Source organism: Oreochromis niloticus, linkage group LG14 (assembly GCF_001858045.2).
Source record: "Oreochromis niloticus isolate F11D_XX linkage group LG14, O_niloticus_UMD_NMBU, whole genome shotgun sequence".
Classification (NCBI taxonomy): Eukaryota; Metazoa; Chordata; class Actinopteri; order Cichliformes; family Cichlidae; genus Oreochromis; species Oreochromis niloticus.
The window spans coordinates 29,028,935-29,046,379 of NC_031979.2; the positions used below are offsets into that span (position 1 = coordinate 29,028,935).

A 17,445-nucleotide genomic window follows, 5' to 3' on the forward strand; every position below is an offset into this window, starting at 1 on the left:
GTCCTTTTTTTGATTCTCTGATATTTCTGTCAGTAGAGAATAGCAAAAACATTTTGGTCATGTCCAGTTTTAAAAGGCTTTTTGGCTTTTGCCTTGTTCCTTGGCTACATGTTAGTGGGTTAACTGTATTTATCCTGGGACAGAGCCCAGAATGATACATTCTTGGGCTCTCTTGTAGAGCTGATGTTCCAGAGCAATTGTACATAGGGAGAGAGGCATCATGAAATGGCCTGACAGCTGCTGAGGTTTCTGTCATAGGATGTTCCAGAAATATGACATGACTGCACTTATTGCACACTGAATAGTGTCAGGGTCTAAATATGGCTGATTTGAGACTAACTAGCCAGATGTGTTTTTAATTTGATTCATTGTTCGGCACCGTGGCAGTCTAACTCCTGAAGATGTGTGCACTAAACTCTTTTCCACACTGATTGATGAGCCTTCCCCGTTTCATTGATATGTTAATGTCTGTGGTTAAACACTACAGTAATTCTCTTTACGGTAACTGTGGTGAAATTCTTATGATTGCACACCTAGTTATAGTGTGGTTGGTGCTCCCGAAGCTTTATCACCCCCTCACCAACCAATCAGAAATGATTTGTTGCCACAGTGACACAGTAACTCTAATATCATACAACTTCCGCAGGACCCTAAGTCACCTCTACTTTCCACCTCACATCAGTTCTTGTCTCCCACTCCTTCCACTTAGTCTGTCATGCCTCCTAAAAATCATGTTGTCTCAAGAGAGCCCTGACAAAGAAGTAGTTCTCATTGTAGGATCCATGTATGATGAAGCAATCTTTATTTAACATGATATATTCTGCAGGTTCAATCCAACACATATGCAACACTTACTTTGTAGAGAAAGTTGTTAAAACAAAAGGGTATTTCTGCAAACTGGCACATGAGTTTTATGAAGTCCAATTTCATATCTTTAATTGAATCTGTTTTAAGTTCATCTTTTGCTTTGTGATGACTAGAGGACATGGCTTTTTTCTGGTCTTCTTTCGTTTATTTCATGGAGCTTCAGGTCTGGATCTGAGCATAAAGCCCAGAGAGACTCGACCTTGCTTGTCAAAGGACATTTCTCTCCTGACATCTCAGATATTCTCTCTGATTTGTGATGGGCCACTTGTGCAACTGTAAAATGCATCACAGTCAAAAAACAGGAGCAGGACAAAGTTTCCCTGGAGGTGTTTGCTGATTGTCTTGGAAAATGCTATGAGAGTCCATTCAAACAAGTCCCTTTTTCTTCAAGTTGTTCATCTTTATCTTTTGAAAACACCTTGGGGTTGTACTGTCCACTGCCAACTCAAGGAGACTGTAAATTTGAATTGTTGTGTTATAAAAAGAAAAGTAGTACAATGAATAAATAAAAGGATGGCTCTGCAAGGACAGGACATGAATGAGAAGAGGCTGGCTGTGGTGAATGTGAGGCGACTAAAGTATGGTAACAGTCCAGCCGAAATGCCTGTGAAGGAAACTCAAACATACTGTACCTGTGGCTCCAAGGTGACTCCAATTGCAAGTCTGTCTCTGTTTATGCCTCAATGGATTTAGGAGTAACAACGCTAGCCTGTGGAATGTTAAATCCCATACTGCATCACTTTTCTGTCTTCTGGGAAAGAGTGTTGTGTTTGCCTCTCAATAGGGAGCATCTTTTTGAGGGGGAAAGGTTTTGTCTTATGCGATCTTGTTTGGTGTGCTGGCGAGATGGGAATGAAAGCCATTAAATAGTCTTAGTCAGAAAAAAGGGGGATGTAGGCTCCCTTGCTATAGCCTGCCTGTGTTTCACCCCATCACCTCTGTGCTGAGGGGGCCTAGGTTTTGTGAGGAGGCCAGCAGAACTGAAAAGACGCCCAGCATGTAGTCAACAGGATCCCCTGTGCTGCTGCATGCATAGAAACATCATAAGAAAAGACAGAATGTCCACAAACTCCTTTTGAATATTAAAAAGAATTATCAGAGAAAGAAAAGACTGGGAAGATGAGAGTGAATCTCTCCTTTGAGCATTGGGATGAAGAGATGGAGAAGGGAGCGAATTTCACCACGCATATTGTACACGGACTTGCCCTCATTAGGATCCCATCGTACTCTGGGGCGAAACATTGTCACTGGATTTAGGAGGGTAGCCAAGACTGCAGGGGTTTATGTATTTTGGCAGATCTCAAGAGTAGCAGCATGAAGGACTGGTGGGAAGTGCGGCAGTGTTTGCAGGTTGTTGCTTTGGAGATTTTGGATTACATTTTTATTATTTGCTACATTTTAAGAAGTGTCTTCTATCTAATTGGAGCAGGAATGAATTAAGGAGTTTTTGTGAAATTTCCTTACTTCAGTAGATTGTTTGAAAAGTGTGTTTTTATATGCACATCTACATTGCCCTGGCTCTGTGTTGTATAGACTCATCACCATGCAGATTGTTGGTTTGCTGGTGATGGTGTTTGCAATGTTGGTCATGTTGGGAGTCCCTAAAGACCATAACGGTCCACACGCGACTGATCGCCTATCTGGATTACAGAAGTCCCATTGGTGCAAACGGATGCCAAACAATCCTGAACTTCACAGAAAACATAAGACTTTGAGGCGCTTCCACAAGTGTAGCCAGATCTTTCACAGTAAGTACAAAACTGCAATGCCACGTAACTGCCAGTTGAAAATGTTGACAGGATCAAAAAGTAATTTTAGTTAACGACTGTTAAAACATTATTTGGAGCACTTTGCAGTCTGGGAGCGGGTGTTTTTGTGTCCTTTTTTACCTCACAAATTCTTGGAAGATGTTTTGTGGGAAACGTTAGGCTGTAGTGTTAAAAGCTCTCAGCTTGGCTCTTGCCATCACAGCCTTGATAGTATGTCACTTTTTTGCCTTTGCTAGTCTAATCAAGGTTATAGAAGGAAGTGTGAGGACAAAGAACTTCCATTTACAGAGCTCAGCCATCATAACTTGTACTGGCTCTTTTCTTTTCTTTTCTTTTCTTTTCTTTTCTTTTCTTTTCTTTTCTTTTTTTGACAACCATGGAAGAAGAGTAAAGAAAGAAGAAAATAAAATACAAGACGACAGATTACAAAAGACTTTAACCAGGACCAGGACCTCAATCATCCTAACATGTTAAATGGTCATGTTAAATTAGAGTCCAAGAATGGCATAAAAGCGTAACAGCATTTTATTGTTGGGAACAATTTTCAGCCTCTCTTGTATCATCTTGAGGGGTTTTTTTTCTCCTTTTTTGTAGCTAATGTGAAAAAAGACAAAAGACAGCCCTATGAGTGATCTGTGACACAGATAACTGTCTGCTATGTGAAATCCAGTTCAGTCTTTGCTGGGCAACATCTAACCATTAAAATACTCACGTCCCCTTGTAGCAATCATCACTTTCATACACTCTCCCGTGTTGATGGAGCTAACCATGAACTTAGCTGATAATTGCTTCTATGTTACTGTCATCTGCTGCTGGCTAAAGGAAATTTTACTATTCAACTGGTAGTGATCAACTGAACAGCCACTTTGCAGATCCAGGGCTGCAAAAGCTTTTAGGAAAACCTGGCACAAGGACGGAGTGAGAATGGAGTGTGTAAAAGTGTAATGTAATGCACACATGGATGAATGAGAAATAAAAACAGACTGCTCTCTTAATATGTCAGTCATGTGGCATTGTTCATCAGCAGGAGTGAAAACTGGGGCACAGAGAAGGAAACAATCAAAGCAGTGAAGGTTTAAAGTAGATCTAACAACATTTTTTTTTAACTTAGGAATACAGAAAGAGATGTTGTGCACCATGCATGTGAGAAATATTTTTAATTTATGTATTCATAGTCCTTGTATTTTTACCATCCAAAATGCTTTCATGGTAAAAAGAAAGGATTGTTAGGGCTTGTTATACTCTGTTTCCTTCCCTCTAATGAAGATGAACGCCTTATAACAGTAATCACAGCAAGCCAGTGTGCTCAGGTTTCACAATGTGAACACTTCCTTGTTGTCTGAAAAAAGCTGGGGCACATATTTCAGTGCCAGGTAGTAATACTGCCACACCTTCTTTCACGAAAGCAGACACAAAGCAGCCGTTGTTGGATTATTTCACATAGTGTTCACTGGAGGGCGCTGTGTGGTAACAAATGCTCAATTGATCCGACACAGACTCTCTGAGCTGAGCTGAGGAAACGTGTCTTTCAGTTGCTCTTTTTTTGCTTTTCCTTTTTTCTTTCTTTCCACATTTTGGATCTTCTGATAAAGTATATAACATATCTTGCTGAGTTATAATTTATACATGTTAGACACCTACTCGCTGTCTAAAGTCGTCATGCCTACTATTGCGCCTCAGAAGTTGGGATCTATAAACTGCACTGATTTGACCATAGCAGAGAAATCTCACAAAACAAAGGGGGGCGACACATTTTATATAGGTTATTCTGTTGTTGTTGGGGTTTTTTGTTGTTGTTTTTGTTTTAAGGAAATGATAAGCTAGAACATACATTCTTATGTCAGAATTCAATTAACTCTGTGGTCATGGACGGTGCACTTTGTCGCAATAACTGTGAGCTGTTTTCTTTGGATTTATATTAAAATGTATTCATACAGTTTATCTGAAACGGTGGAAAGGCTGGGGGTATTTGGAAAAACATGTTATGAATTCAGCTCCCAGTCTCAGCATTTACCTGCTCGGACTGGAGGACTACTGTTTTACATGTACTGTAAAACAAAGGGAGTTTTAAAAACAGTATTAGATATTTAAAGAAGAGATATTTCATCCAACTCTAGCCTAATGCTTAAAATGATTAAAAATAACAACATTTTATACCTAAAGTAGTTTATAAAGTTGCATAATTACTGGTATATGAAACCACCGGAGGGAAAACAAAACCTTAAAGTATGTTAAACCCATTACAGGGGCTAATAACTATGAGTTGTGAAAACATTATATTAAATCCCTGTAGGAATAGCATTGGAATCGGCTGTTGCATGTTCGTGGTCAGGAGCCACAGAAATAATAAAACACATATCCGGATAGACTAGTTTTCTAGGGTTTGTCTCATGACTGGACATACTGAAAGACATTACAGTAGACTGCCAGTTGTCTCTGTGAAACTTCGCTGCTCGGTGGGATCCAGGCGGGAAGAGGTTAAATTTCCTCTCTGGGAAAGATTCGGGTCTATGGAGGGGGTAGAAAGGCGCATACCAACTGACGAGGCATTCCGCTTTCCTTGAATGAAATCCTGTGAATATGAATCCGTATTCCCCCCCACTCGCCTGAGGTTCGGTGTCTGCGACGCGCACAAGTGATCGGAGTTGCAGCGGAGGAGAAACGGGGGGGAAAGTGATGGAAAAGTTGCAGTGATCTTGTGTCTGGATCCGGTGGATGAGAGAGGATAGGACTAACTTGCAAAGTTTCCGATCTCAAGTGACACATTCAGAACTGGATTGAAATAATGTGACTGCAAGCAGTTTAGCGTGGACTCTGGCGACCGCTGGCGTGATTTCACGCACTTTTGGACTTAAGTTTTGCTTTGCGCTGGAATTATTACTTTGCTTCTTTTTTTTTTGCACAAAGGAACTAAACGATTTAAATAACACAGCCTGGTTGATCAGTGAGAGCAGCAACGGGATGAATCCAAAGAAAGGATAGAGCTCTGTCACTTCTGCGCTGAGAGATTCTAGCACACATTTAACACATGCTATCATTCAGTTGAACTGGACTACTGGAACAGAACATGTGTTGAAATCTCGGACTGTTTCTCTATTATTCTTTCCCATCTCAACTCCCCAATTTCACCTACACCAAGAAGCCATATCAGGCTCGTGTTGGACTGATCTTGGACTTTTATAATTTGCGTTTGGGGACTCACAAACCAAAATCACTGTGTTTGTTTTTAAACTGTGGATTTTAAGATTTTTCATTTTGAGTGCAGTTTGACATGAAGAAGCGGATGCCTCAATTTTTATTTAAATAATTTGGATTATACGAGAACATTTCTCACAAGAGAGACGTTGAATGATGTCTCCAACTTTAATTGGATTTGTATTTCTGTTAGGAATTCTCCATGTGTGCTCAGGTAAGTCGTTGGTAATGATTCAAAGTAATCTGCTAGCCTTTAACTGGGGTTTTACTAGCTGAAATTAAAAATTCCGGGAAGAGTTAAATTAAAGTTTAATCTTTAATTTTATAAAGGTCATTTTAAAATGATTTAAGTGACAGTGGATACACAAACGTATTTGATTTAAGAGCACTCCGTGCAGAATGGTTTCTGCACTAATGTAGTTACAAACTTTACCAGAAATAAGAAAACACATTTTGAGAGCTGGACTTTTGTTAGGGAGTGTGTCATAGTGTGTCTGCCCTTTGTAAGAGGATCCTGTTTTATTAATGTATTTTCTTTCACTTTCATGCTTTGAAATGAGAAAGGTACCACATAACGGTGAATTTTTCTTTGACCACAAAAGTCAACATTCGGGGTAAAGGGGCTGTCTTAACTTTTAAAAGCTGAGCACACATAAACTCACACATAAAGTGCTGAGGCCGTATGGGATGAGTGGAAAGAGCAGCTATCATCGGTCATACAGACAGCACATGCCCCTATGGGGAACATGTTTCTGTGTATGTCAAGATTCTCCCCCTGGACCACGATTATTGCTGAGTGCATCACTATTTTTATGCTTATAAAATTAAAATCTGCTGCATCAGATCAAATTACAGAGATTACGCTTTTATTTTTTTTTCATCGGTTGTTTTGTAATACAAATTTATGCCACTCATGTAGAACTACAACAGTTTTAGGTGTCTTTGTTGCCTAATCCTGCATCACCCCCTCCCATTATCTTTCACTTTTTTTTTTCTTCTCACCCATCACATGGATCTCTTTATAGAGTTTCTGGACCGTGCTAGCTGGGGTTTCCAGGTCAGTTGCTTCAGAGTTGAGAAGAAATGCTTACCACCTCATTTTAGGACATTAAGAGGAGAGGGTTTCGAATGGGGGCATTTTGTAGACGAAGAACTGTACAACAAAACAAAAAAAACTAGTTATCATAACTTCTATAAAGGAAGATGCTCGATATACATTATATTTGTAAAGAAGCTACTGTGTCAGAGAAATAGCAGTGACATTTGAACCCTTTACTACGGTTTACTGTTGCTACTGCACACCTCATTACCTAAGTAATAGTCAGCAAAACTCATACTCACACTTAAATGACTTCTATTAAGCCTTAAAGTGACCTATCCCCAATAAAATATCCAGTTCATTCCCTATAAGGTCTGGCAGCCCATATTCATCCATTTTTTGATTCAGTGTGTCTGCATGATTTCATTATCAGCATTGAGTTATTTGAACCTCTGACTTGTTTCATGCAAGTTTGGCCATTGTTTATTGTATGGTGATGGGGAGAGCTTGTGAACCTACAAAAAAATATTGTAGCACCTAAACAGGAAGTCAGGTCAGAGGTGAGGGCTGAGAACTGAATCTGCTCCGCCCTAAGCTGGCTCCTAAGCCAGTAATGGTCCCGTCCTGTCGGAGAGCAGAGTTTCCAATTACTCCCGTCTGTGAATGTCTCGGGATGTTTTCTGGGGAGAGATGGACTGGACAAGAAATACTATAATGACTAGCCCTGGTTTAGACACAAGTGTCAGGAAAATTAGATTTCATGCCACTTCCCAGGGAAAAATAATTCACATTTGCCACTAATTGCACGGCTGAGAACTTCATTCTGGAGTAGGGAATATATCAGATCCTTTAAGCAAACTCTCAGTGGCATTTAGTAACATGTCTTTGTATCCTGTTCCACACATTCAAGATTTAGCCAGGGTGAGAGAGTATATTTTTTAATACTTCTTGTATCTGTGAAATAGCGAGTGAGAGATAAAATGACCTTTGCCCTGACAGACTTGTGATGACTTGCTTATTGCCGCTTTGCTGTGTGTGAAGGGTGTAAATTGATACCTCCTTCTGTCTTGTCTTGCCCTGTTATCAGAATGATCTGTCCTCCTGCTATACACTAAATGGTTGTTATCTCTCCTCCAAGCACTCACCTCAGAGGTGCCATTCAGATGAGGGCAAGAGGTGGCTCTGCTTCTCACACTCAGAAGGATGCTATGGATTACTTTGAGGAAATAAGGGTTGTTAGAATGATATATATATTAACAAGGAGGCTCTACCTTTAAGGCACATATCAGACTTTCCTCTGAAAGTTGGCTTCTATGCTGCTATAAACCCTTGGAGTGATTACATCCAGCCCAATAGAGTGCTTAAGTGTGAATGTGTAGTCATGCTGATAAAAACATAGACAGTGGGAGTGGTACCACCTCGGTAAGCATCTCCAGCCCCGGCAGCATCAAGCTGTGGAGGTCTTGACAAATTGACCCATAAGTGCTGATAAATCGTGGAGCACTTCCACCTGCTACATCACAACATTTCATATGACAGGACACAGCAGGTTCCAGAGCCAATTAATGGCCAGAGACCACAGGTGAGACATATCTCTGTCTCCTGGCTTCTTACCTCATGTTCTTGAAACATGCTCATTAAAGGCAGTCTTTCCCTTACCCAGTTCTCTTTATCAGTTCTGTGAAACAGTGTTTAGGAGTTGCTTCAAATGGCCCCAAAATAATTATGTTTCTGAGCATTTAGCCTTCTGAACTGATTTTGGGTAAGCAAAGCAGATTTCTTAAGAAATTTGAGTCTTTGGGTCTGTCGTGTCACCTTTTTTTTTCTGAGATGAAAAATCTCACACCTGCGTGAGATGATGGTGTCCATAAAGCTGTAGCTCCATAACTTCCACTAATACACTTTAATCTGATCCTAATCCGAATCAAACTGGGTTTTACACCCTAAGATCCGGGATTAGGTAGACTTTGGCTTAGTGAAAACACATGGAGGAATGTGGGAGGCCAGCGAGTGTGTTCTTCCTGTCCATGAGAACTGTGGCTAACTCATTAATGACCGACAAGATAAACATTTCAAAACAGTTTGTTTGAGGGCAGATAAATTAGGCAGTGACTCTTGATGATCTGCTTTCCCTCGACTGCTCTTCTTTTAATGACCACAAAGGACTGCTTAATTGGATTAATTAACAAATCCATCTGACGTCAATAGTTTGTAATTTGCCGTGGCTGCAGCTCGACTGATACGGATGTCTGCAAGGAGAAACGGAGGATTTAGATTTTTTTTTTTAAAAACTGAGGAAGATACTTCTCAATGTCCTTTGTGTCAACTTCTTGGTATTTTAAGTACCACAGGAATTAACGGCTGTGTCTCACCAGGATTCAGTTTAGACGGTGTGAGTTTCGGAGAGTATTGCTTGCTCTGCGCTGATAATGTTGTCATGACTTACTTAGCAAGTATCACTTTGTCTGTCAAGTTGTCTGTCGGTCTAAGCCCCAAAAACGTATAGCCAGACAGAGATAAGCTGTCTACACTAAGAATACTCTGGCACATAACTTCATATAAGTCATATAAGCGTTTTAGTCTGCAGCTGGCTGATATTTGAAGGCAGCAGGCATGTCTAGGCTATTAGACTCCTGGGCCAATATAGTTAATGCATCTTGTTCTGTCGGTTGGCGTGGAGGACAAACATTCCCTCTTGCCACTTGGTCTAAAAGTGATGAATGGTGTGTCCTTATAGGATGAAAGGTGTTGTCTGGTTTCCGTCCCATTTCACAAATGGCACCCTTAGAATTCCCCCAGCTTTCCTTTCTGTTATTAAAAAATATAAAGACCTTTTTTGTTTACTAAGACTCCTTAATGTAAAAGCAAGTTACCTTTGATTCTGTATCACACATGCATGCTTTTTTGATCTACTCTGAATGTATTACTACTATTGTGATCATTTCAGTAATATAGATGTGATCAAGACTAAAAGACAGGCACATGGGGTTTGTGTTTGTGTGGGGTGGCGAAAGAGGCTTAAGGAATCTCTTCATCCTCTCACCCATCCCCCACTTTTTTCTTCTTCTTTTTTTTGTTTTGGCCCAATTTTTTTAAGACTTGCCTTTTTTGTGACTGGTCAGTGCAGAGTCTTTCTTAAATAAAGCAGGCCGACACGCAGAAAAAGCCTGTGGGGAAGGGACGAGGAGGCCGTATTGTGTTGCCTTAACGGGGCGATTGTAAGGCTTGGAGGAGGGGAAGAGAATGGTTCACCAGAGACTGAGGGTGTGTGAGGAGAGAGGAGGAGTGCAGCTACACACAAAGGCTACCCTAGGGTGTTGAAGGGGGATGGAGGGAGGAAGAACAGAGGACGAAGGGGAGGACGGAGCAGTCAAACATACCACGATACGCCAGCTTGTGGGAATACTCTTGATATGGCTCCCTGTGCGCACATTGCATATTCTTACTGTTCCCTCATGGCACTGCTGAATGTGCTGATTAGGGTGACAGAGGTGGTAAACTGTGAGTTGGGGTTTTTTAGAGGAGGACATGTGGGGACAGGTGAAGTTGATTTTTAGAACTGCTGAGTAAATAAAAGATCCTGGAACAAACCTTAAGTGGTGTGGTGAGGGTTTGGTTTGGTTTTCGGGCAGTATGGCCAACATCCCTCATGTGTCTAACATTTGCATGCTCAGGAACTCTCACAGGGCTTGCCCTGGGCCTGCCGTTTGCTGTGGCGGTGAAGCTGTGCTACCGTGGGGTGCTCTGCCTTGTGCATTTTAAAAAGGTTCAGACCTCCCTCCCTTTCATTTTCTCCACTGGGGAGACTGAGAGATGGCATTGAGGACAGCCTTTCCCTGTATCCTTCTTTTCTTTCTCACTCCCAGAGCTCAGGCCTCCTCCCAGCCTCTGTGACCATTCTATTACCCTCTCATTTCAAGGCCTGGATACACTTTTGAAATGCTAAACCTCCCTTTGGTTATAACTGACAGGGGAAAATACCATTAAAGAGGCTGAGAGGAATAGATTAAATTAGCAGTTAAAAGAGAGACTGCTAATTAGTTGATTAATGTATTTGGTTCCTCCCCCTCTCAGCTATGCTGCCACAGTTAAGATTCCCTTTGGTGACAAGGTTGTCTTTCTATATCAAACATTTTTTTTTATTCTGTTTATTTTATGTTTGGAACATTTGTTATCTATTTATGCAGTGCAGATTCATGATTAAAAGCCACTCTTATTGTGAGTTGTGTCAGCAGCTAAATCTACTGGTTCCTGGGGGCTAATTCTGTCACACAAAAGACAGTGATAAAAGTAGGAGGGGTGCACTTTATTTAAGGGGAAGCACTGAAAAACATAATTAATGAGAAGGTGACCTTGAAACTCACTATTATAGGACTGCTTTTGGAGCCTGTTCTACCATTCAGCAGTAACCATGGTGAGGAGGCTTCAAATAACTGGGTGATTTATTTTTTTTTCATCATGTAAATACACTGTTGCTCTGAGTCAGGAGATTAAGTTTAATCCCAGCCCATTATCAGCCTCACCTATTTTCTGTGAATTGGTGACATTTTTTTTTCTGAAACCTGATGTCACCATTGAATCTCACACAAAAACCCAAAACTGTTTTTTTCCCTTATTTTCTTGGTTGATAATGTGTGAAGTGCCACAGTCTCTAAAATGTCTAAATGCTATTGAACTCTTTGAACAAGAATAACGCCTTTTAATTATGTGGAAAGGCTCTGAATTTCCCCTCTTTCGGAAAGCTTTTACTTCTCAGTTTCGAGAGACTTGCAAATCTGTTTCAGTTCTTCTGTAAAGAGTTCAGTCTCCTTCAACTGTGTGATTCTTTTGCAGTCACCTCGACTCTTTCCTTCTGATGTGCCGTCTTTTGCTTAAACCATGAAAGCTCTAATTGAATAACAATTGTAGCTACTCTGTGAAAGACAGCTTCCTCGGGGTTTAAACATAAGATTGCTTTGGTTTGTCTGTATGTCAGTCAGCAACTCTTAATGGTGAGCTTCATACTTCTGACTTAAAACAGGTTCATTGTAGGTTTAGGGCCTCATCCCCATTTCCCTGTATGCACTTTGCCTTGACAGATTCACCTTTCCTGGCTTAGAAGTCATTAATGTAGAAAGGCTCTACTTCCTTCTAAAACGTAGTCTTGACAGGTTGTCTAACCAGAAAATGCTACAGTTCGTTCTTCACCTCTACACAGTGTACAGTGAAAATGATGGGCATACTTTGAGCATCTTAGACAATACCAAAATAATTCAGAGCTCTTCTTATCATTCGTGGCTTCTAAATCTAACTAATGTTCAATTTAGCTGTAGTACTGTGCAAAAGTCTTGAGCCACCCCTTATTTCTTAATTTTTTTCTTTCAACGAGCCAGACTTTCTTATAATTTTCTAGTCTGGTCACGCTTTCTGAAGATCTTTTAAAGTTTGGCCATTGGCTGCTTTTTCGTTCATTTTAATTACAGCCCTTGAACCTGACCATTTTCCTTTTCTTTTTTTTTTTGGTTTGTTGTTGTTCGTTAAACGACTCAACAGTGAACTGTGGTGCACTCAGCATAAAAAGGAATCTAACGTAACTAACTTGAACCAGTGTGGCATCCTGATAGACAATGACACAAAAGGCAGCCAGCATCCAAAGGAGAACTTTGAATGTCCTGAATAACTATTCCTGAAGACTTTTTAAAGAAATTACAAGAAAGTTTGCCTAAAAGACCTTGGAGCATATTGAAGAATACATTGGCATTGGTCATACCAAATATTGACTTACAAGCTTGTTAAATTTTACAAACTCAGTTTTTGCTTTGTGTGCTGTATTTCCATGTATATTTCCATGTTTCCACACGTGGTCATATTTCCCGTTTTCCTAACAAAAGACTTTCATTAGGTAGACTTTGGCCATAATGTATGGCACTGCATATATGATGAAGTACTGTCTCAAAATCATTATTTTGGCAGCTTAACAGTTGTTCACTTTTAAAAGAGGATGTTGAGTGGACCAGTGGCAGGGAATGATGTTAAAATATACTCAGATATACTTTCTTTTTTAAAAATTCATCCTAAATCAATATTTCCAAACTAGCATTTCTCACAGCTTTAGTCTGAGTGGTGCTTCTGCTGTCAAATGTGGAAAACTGGCAGATAGGAAGTAACTACATTTGTGATCAAGTTGTTTTCACTTTGAAGCATCAAAGGAAACAGTATTTGGTTCATTACATTGTGTACCTGGACAGTTGGTGTGTATGTTTTGAGGAAGAGACGTGGTAAGTGGGTGCTGGAAAGCATTCAGGCCAGTGAGCAGTTGTCTGCAAAAGGAAATTTCTTTTTAATGCCAGACTGGGCACAGTCTCCCCTCTGTGGACGTCTAGAAAAAGGCTTCTTGGCAGACTTTGCCCCTTCATTAATTTTGACCAAATATTTACTGTGCATCACATGGCAAGCCTTACATCCCACTTTAATTTTTTCCAGGCAAGGTTTTGAACAGTTTGGGGCAATTTGTGTTCCATTTGGCTGGACTTGGGCCATGTCCCACTCAGCAGGCTCATGCTGGTGTATCTGGGATTTTGCCACATGGTTCCACAGAGTCTTAACCTATGCTGTGGGGGCCACGTTTCACTTTAAGAATACCATCATAGCCAACAGTATGTGAACCGCTGTTGCATATGCCAATACCTAAGCTTGCACACATTGACACATCAATACTATGCGCTCTGTATTTGCCCTTTTAACCTAAAGGGCACCAGAAGGAAATGTGCCGGGTTTCTACGTTCAGATGTTACCACTGTGCCCTCGACTGAATGCAATAAATGAAATTCCCTTTCTCCATGCAGCTGTCTGAGATTTACTACAGAATGTTTTTGGCTGAGCATTTAGAATAGCCCACATAAGAAGTTAAGGTCCTCAGCTTTGCACTAAGCAACTGTAATGTAACGCTGGTCCAAAGTAGACTTGTATCACTGTTGCCATCAAATAAATAACATTTAAAAAAGCATTAGGTGCTTTTGGCCATGTCTGCCTCGATTCACGTTGGCATCTCTTCAGAGCAGTTCTTTCTTGGCATTAAGCCCACATGCCCTACTCCCCACGACTGGGCTGTGCCAGCTGAGTGTGCTGGTCCCTCTTCCTCCTCACTGCTCTTTCAGCCCCTCCCCTGCCTTCAGTCCCCACATGTCTAGTGGCTGAACAGAAATACTGCAGTTAGCCCAGAGAGCGACCTTGGGAGGAGAGAATCACCTGATCATATTGTTATTGACACAAAACTAAGCAGGCAGCACTTTTCGAAATTAAATTAAGCAAACTGTTTTGTTTAAATTTACTCTACTGTGCCATTCCCATCAAAATATGCTCATAATTCTTGCTTGAATGCTTTTTTTATTTTTCAAAAAACAGTAAACACTTCATTTTTCTGAAATACAATTGTATTAATCACTTGAGGATTTCAAGTCTAGCAGCTTGCGTAAGTCAGCAGTGAGATGCTCACTGTCCCCTGTTGGGAAATAAATGTACCAGTGTATTCAATTACCTCTGCTTCTCCTATCCTGCTGTTGTAGAAAGCTTTGATGTATCCCTGAGATCACACTGGTCAAACCTCATTAAAAACTGGCAATGCTGGAAAACAAAAACAAGAAGTAATTGCCCAGTCTTGCTCCCTTGTGCTTCTTTTCAGTAATCCCCCCCCAACCCCTCCCCACCCTTACTTGAAGCCTTGACTGTGCTGCATGAAGCTCCTTAATAGAAGGTCCAAGCCTGTCATCTGCACTCCATATTAATTACAACTCTTTTCCTGGGGTATCTGCACTGCTGATGGAATGACATCTTTGACACCGGCATTCATGAGAAGTCTGAGCTAGGTTTTCTTCTCAGGTCATCACTGTGAATATACAGGGTCAACTGGAGGAGCCTGCAAGTCTGCTCAAAGACACACAAACACACACATTGTGAATAGATTGATAGATAGATACCAGACAGACTGACACACATGCATGCAGACAGGCGGACTCTTTGCTTGCATCCACGCTGCTCTGTTCATCCCATCTGCCTGCGGTCTCCAGAGCCAATTTGACAGGCTGCATCCTAACAAGCATTCCAGTCTTTTCCACTGCAGATTTCCTCATCTTCCCAGTGAATTGATATAATAAAGAATAGCTATTATACTTATCCTGTAGGAATGAAATCTGCCCTGATGGCCTTCTGCAGAGTTTGACAGCTTTTGTTTGTGTCTAATGACACTGACTGTAGCAGATTGGTATCAGGAAGAACTGCAACTCATTCACAATTGTGTCCCATGGGTGCCTGTTGAAAATTCATTATTTTTAGTGTGTGTTTCCCTTGCCACATCTTTTCACATTTACTCCTGCTTGGTATGTTGCTGACACTGTATGTGAAATTATGTTGGATTGTTTAAACTGTGGGGGTAAACCTCAGTGTGTAACATTATTTATAAATACGTTTGTGTTCACATTTTCTTTTAAAGACACACAAAACAAAGATTTTCGCATTCATCATACTTGTTCCTGTGCCTTGTATCTACAGCCTGGTGCAGAAGTTGAAATCCTGCTACTATTGTCTTAGATTCAGATGGGGGCCCCAAAGCAGGATGAGCTCCAGCCTCCCAGAGGAGTACTTTGCTATGCTGTCTTACTCTCAACCTGGCTCGCATTGCAGGGGGATGCGCCAGGATGTGTTTCCCAGCTGACACAGCCAGGAACTCGGGCTGGTGCTTCAGGCCTTGAGACCTCTGCTGGTTCTTGTCCTGATGAGCGATAAGTGTGAATATCCTAGAGCATTGGAAGTTATGCTAGTAACCCTTGGCCCCGTGCAAAGGAAGTAGAACGCCTTGTTTATGGTATCATCAGCTGATTTGTCACGATTTTATTGCAGGTGAGAACAAGCAGCAGGATGATCAAAGGCAACAACACTGATAAAGGGACTCTGACACATCTTAATGGTTAGGTTGTGTTTGCACAAGTTGGAAATTGGAGCAAGTATGGTGGAAGATGACAAGTAAATGGGCTTACTTTTTCTTCTTCATGTTTAGCATATTGTGAAAATTACAAGAATTGATTGGATAAATTGTAGTGGGCTCCGCTGAGACGCACAATAGTAAGCAGGGTGGGTTTTTTTGTTTTGTTTTTTTATCAAGGGGTGTTGTGATCTGTATGCAAATTGCCAGTTTGCCACAGCCATATTTTGCTCAAATATCAATGGGGAGCATTGTAATCTGTGGGAGTGTTAGTTTCTATAACAACAAATACAGCCAACCCAATAGTGTATTGTTGTGTATAAACTCATAGATAATGATCTTCTGGTTTGCTTGTGTTAAGAAAGCATTTGGACAGAGGTACCATTTTTTGGAAATTGATAACTATTCTCAAGTGCTGATGTAGTATAAGCGAGGTAACCATACCCTGTTGTGTTTGGTAAATGGAGACAAAGAGATGAGGAGGGAAAGAGGCCATAAAGATATCCATCAACCCCCTCCATCACCCAACCTCTGGAGCTCCATACAGACTCACACACAGGGCTCTAATCCTGCCTCTTAGGAGTGTAAGCGATATCCTTGTGTAACATTAAAAACAGGTCTGATCTGATGCAACTGGCAAAGTCATTCATGCAGCACATTCCAGGGTGGGATTCTGAGGCTGAAACGGTAAAAGATTCAGTTTCACTTTCCTGTTAATGTCATCTGATCAGCAGTAGTACAGTACCTCGTCTTTTCTCTCTGTTTCCGTCTCTCCCGCTTATCTCTGCCCCTCTCTCCCTTATCGTCTCTAATTCAACAGAAAAGGGTGCCTTTTCTTTTGTGTTAAGTCATTTAATTGGCCAGCCCTGTCCTGAGCAGGCGTGGCTCCTGTGTACGCCTGGCTACCCCAAGGGACACACCCTTTGCTCTTATCTCTGCCATAAATCCCTCTTAAGTCCCCTAATCACAGATTAATGGGGCTGTAGATAAAAAGTGCCCTACTGTGCTTGGCCTTCCTTATCACAGATCCATATTCCATATCTCTTACCATTGCTCAGCTGGACATCTGATATGGCTTGTGATGATACGGCTAAGGCTCCTGCAACAGCTTTCAATTTTACTGCCTGTCTTTATGATATTCTGTGACCTTGCCCATTTTGATGGGGGAAATTAAACTTCCAGCAACTTCACTCATATAATCAAATGAAATTCGTCGCTGGGATCCTTTGTTCTGTGACAGGTGAATGACCCAGTATTGTGAAGTTGTTTTATCAGTCAAGGAAGTAGACACATTATCCTGTCTCCCTACCTCAGGGGACCAGACTGACAACGGATCTAAATTGCTTCACTGTCCTTCTCCCCCATGAGTACTCTGGGGTAAAGGGCAGGTGCCTGGCTCCCTTCCTCTTCCTCACACTCTGTGAAGATAGTAGCCATGGAAAACAGCTGTGAGAGACAAAGGCACATTTATTTTTGAAGTTAGGGAAATCACTAGACCAGAACTGATTGCTGAAGCTAGGTGATTGTTTTACGTCTTTTTAGCTTGTCCTTCTTCTTTCCTTCAGTCCTTCATATAGGGATTTAGTCAGTGGTGCATGATTAGTTAGAAGAAAAAAAAA

At 41.1% G+C, this 17,445-nt stretch overlaps 1 long non-coding RNA gene across 6 annotated transcripts in view; it reads left to right on the forward strand.

Moving 5' to 3' along the window:
• Positions 1–17,445, forward strand: part of LOC102081077 (roundabout homolog 1) — a 221,376-nt gene that overhangs the window by 89,752 nt on the left and 114,179 nt on the right. The window contains exon 1 of one of the 6 annotated variants that reach the window (XR_002056407.2): positions 5,048–6,045. The exons of the other annotated variants lie outside the window; for them this stretch is intronic. This is a non-coding gene — a long non-coding RNA (roundabout homolog 1). Of the gene's footprint in view, positions 1–5,047; positions 6,046–17,445 lie in introns of those variants that run through there. 6 annotated transcript variants of the gene reach the window in all.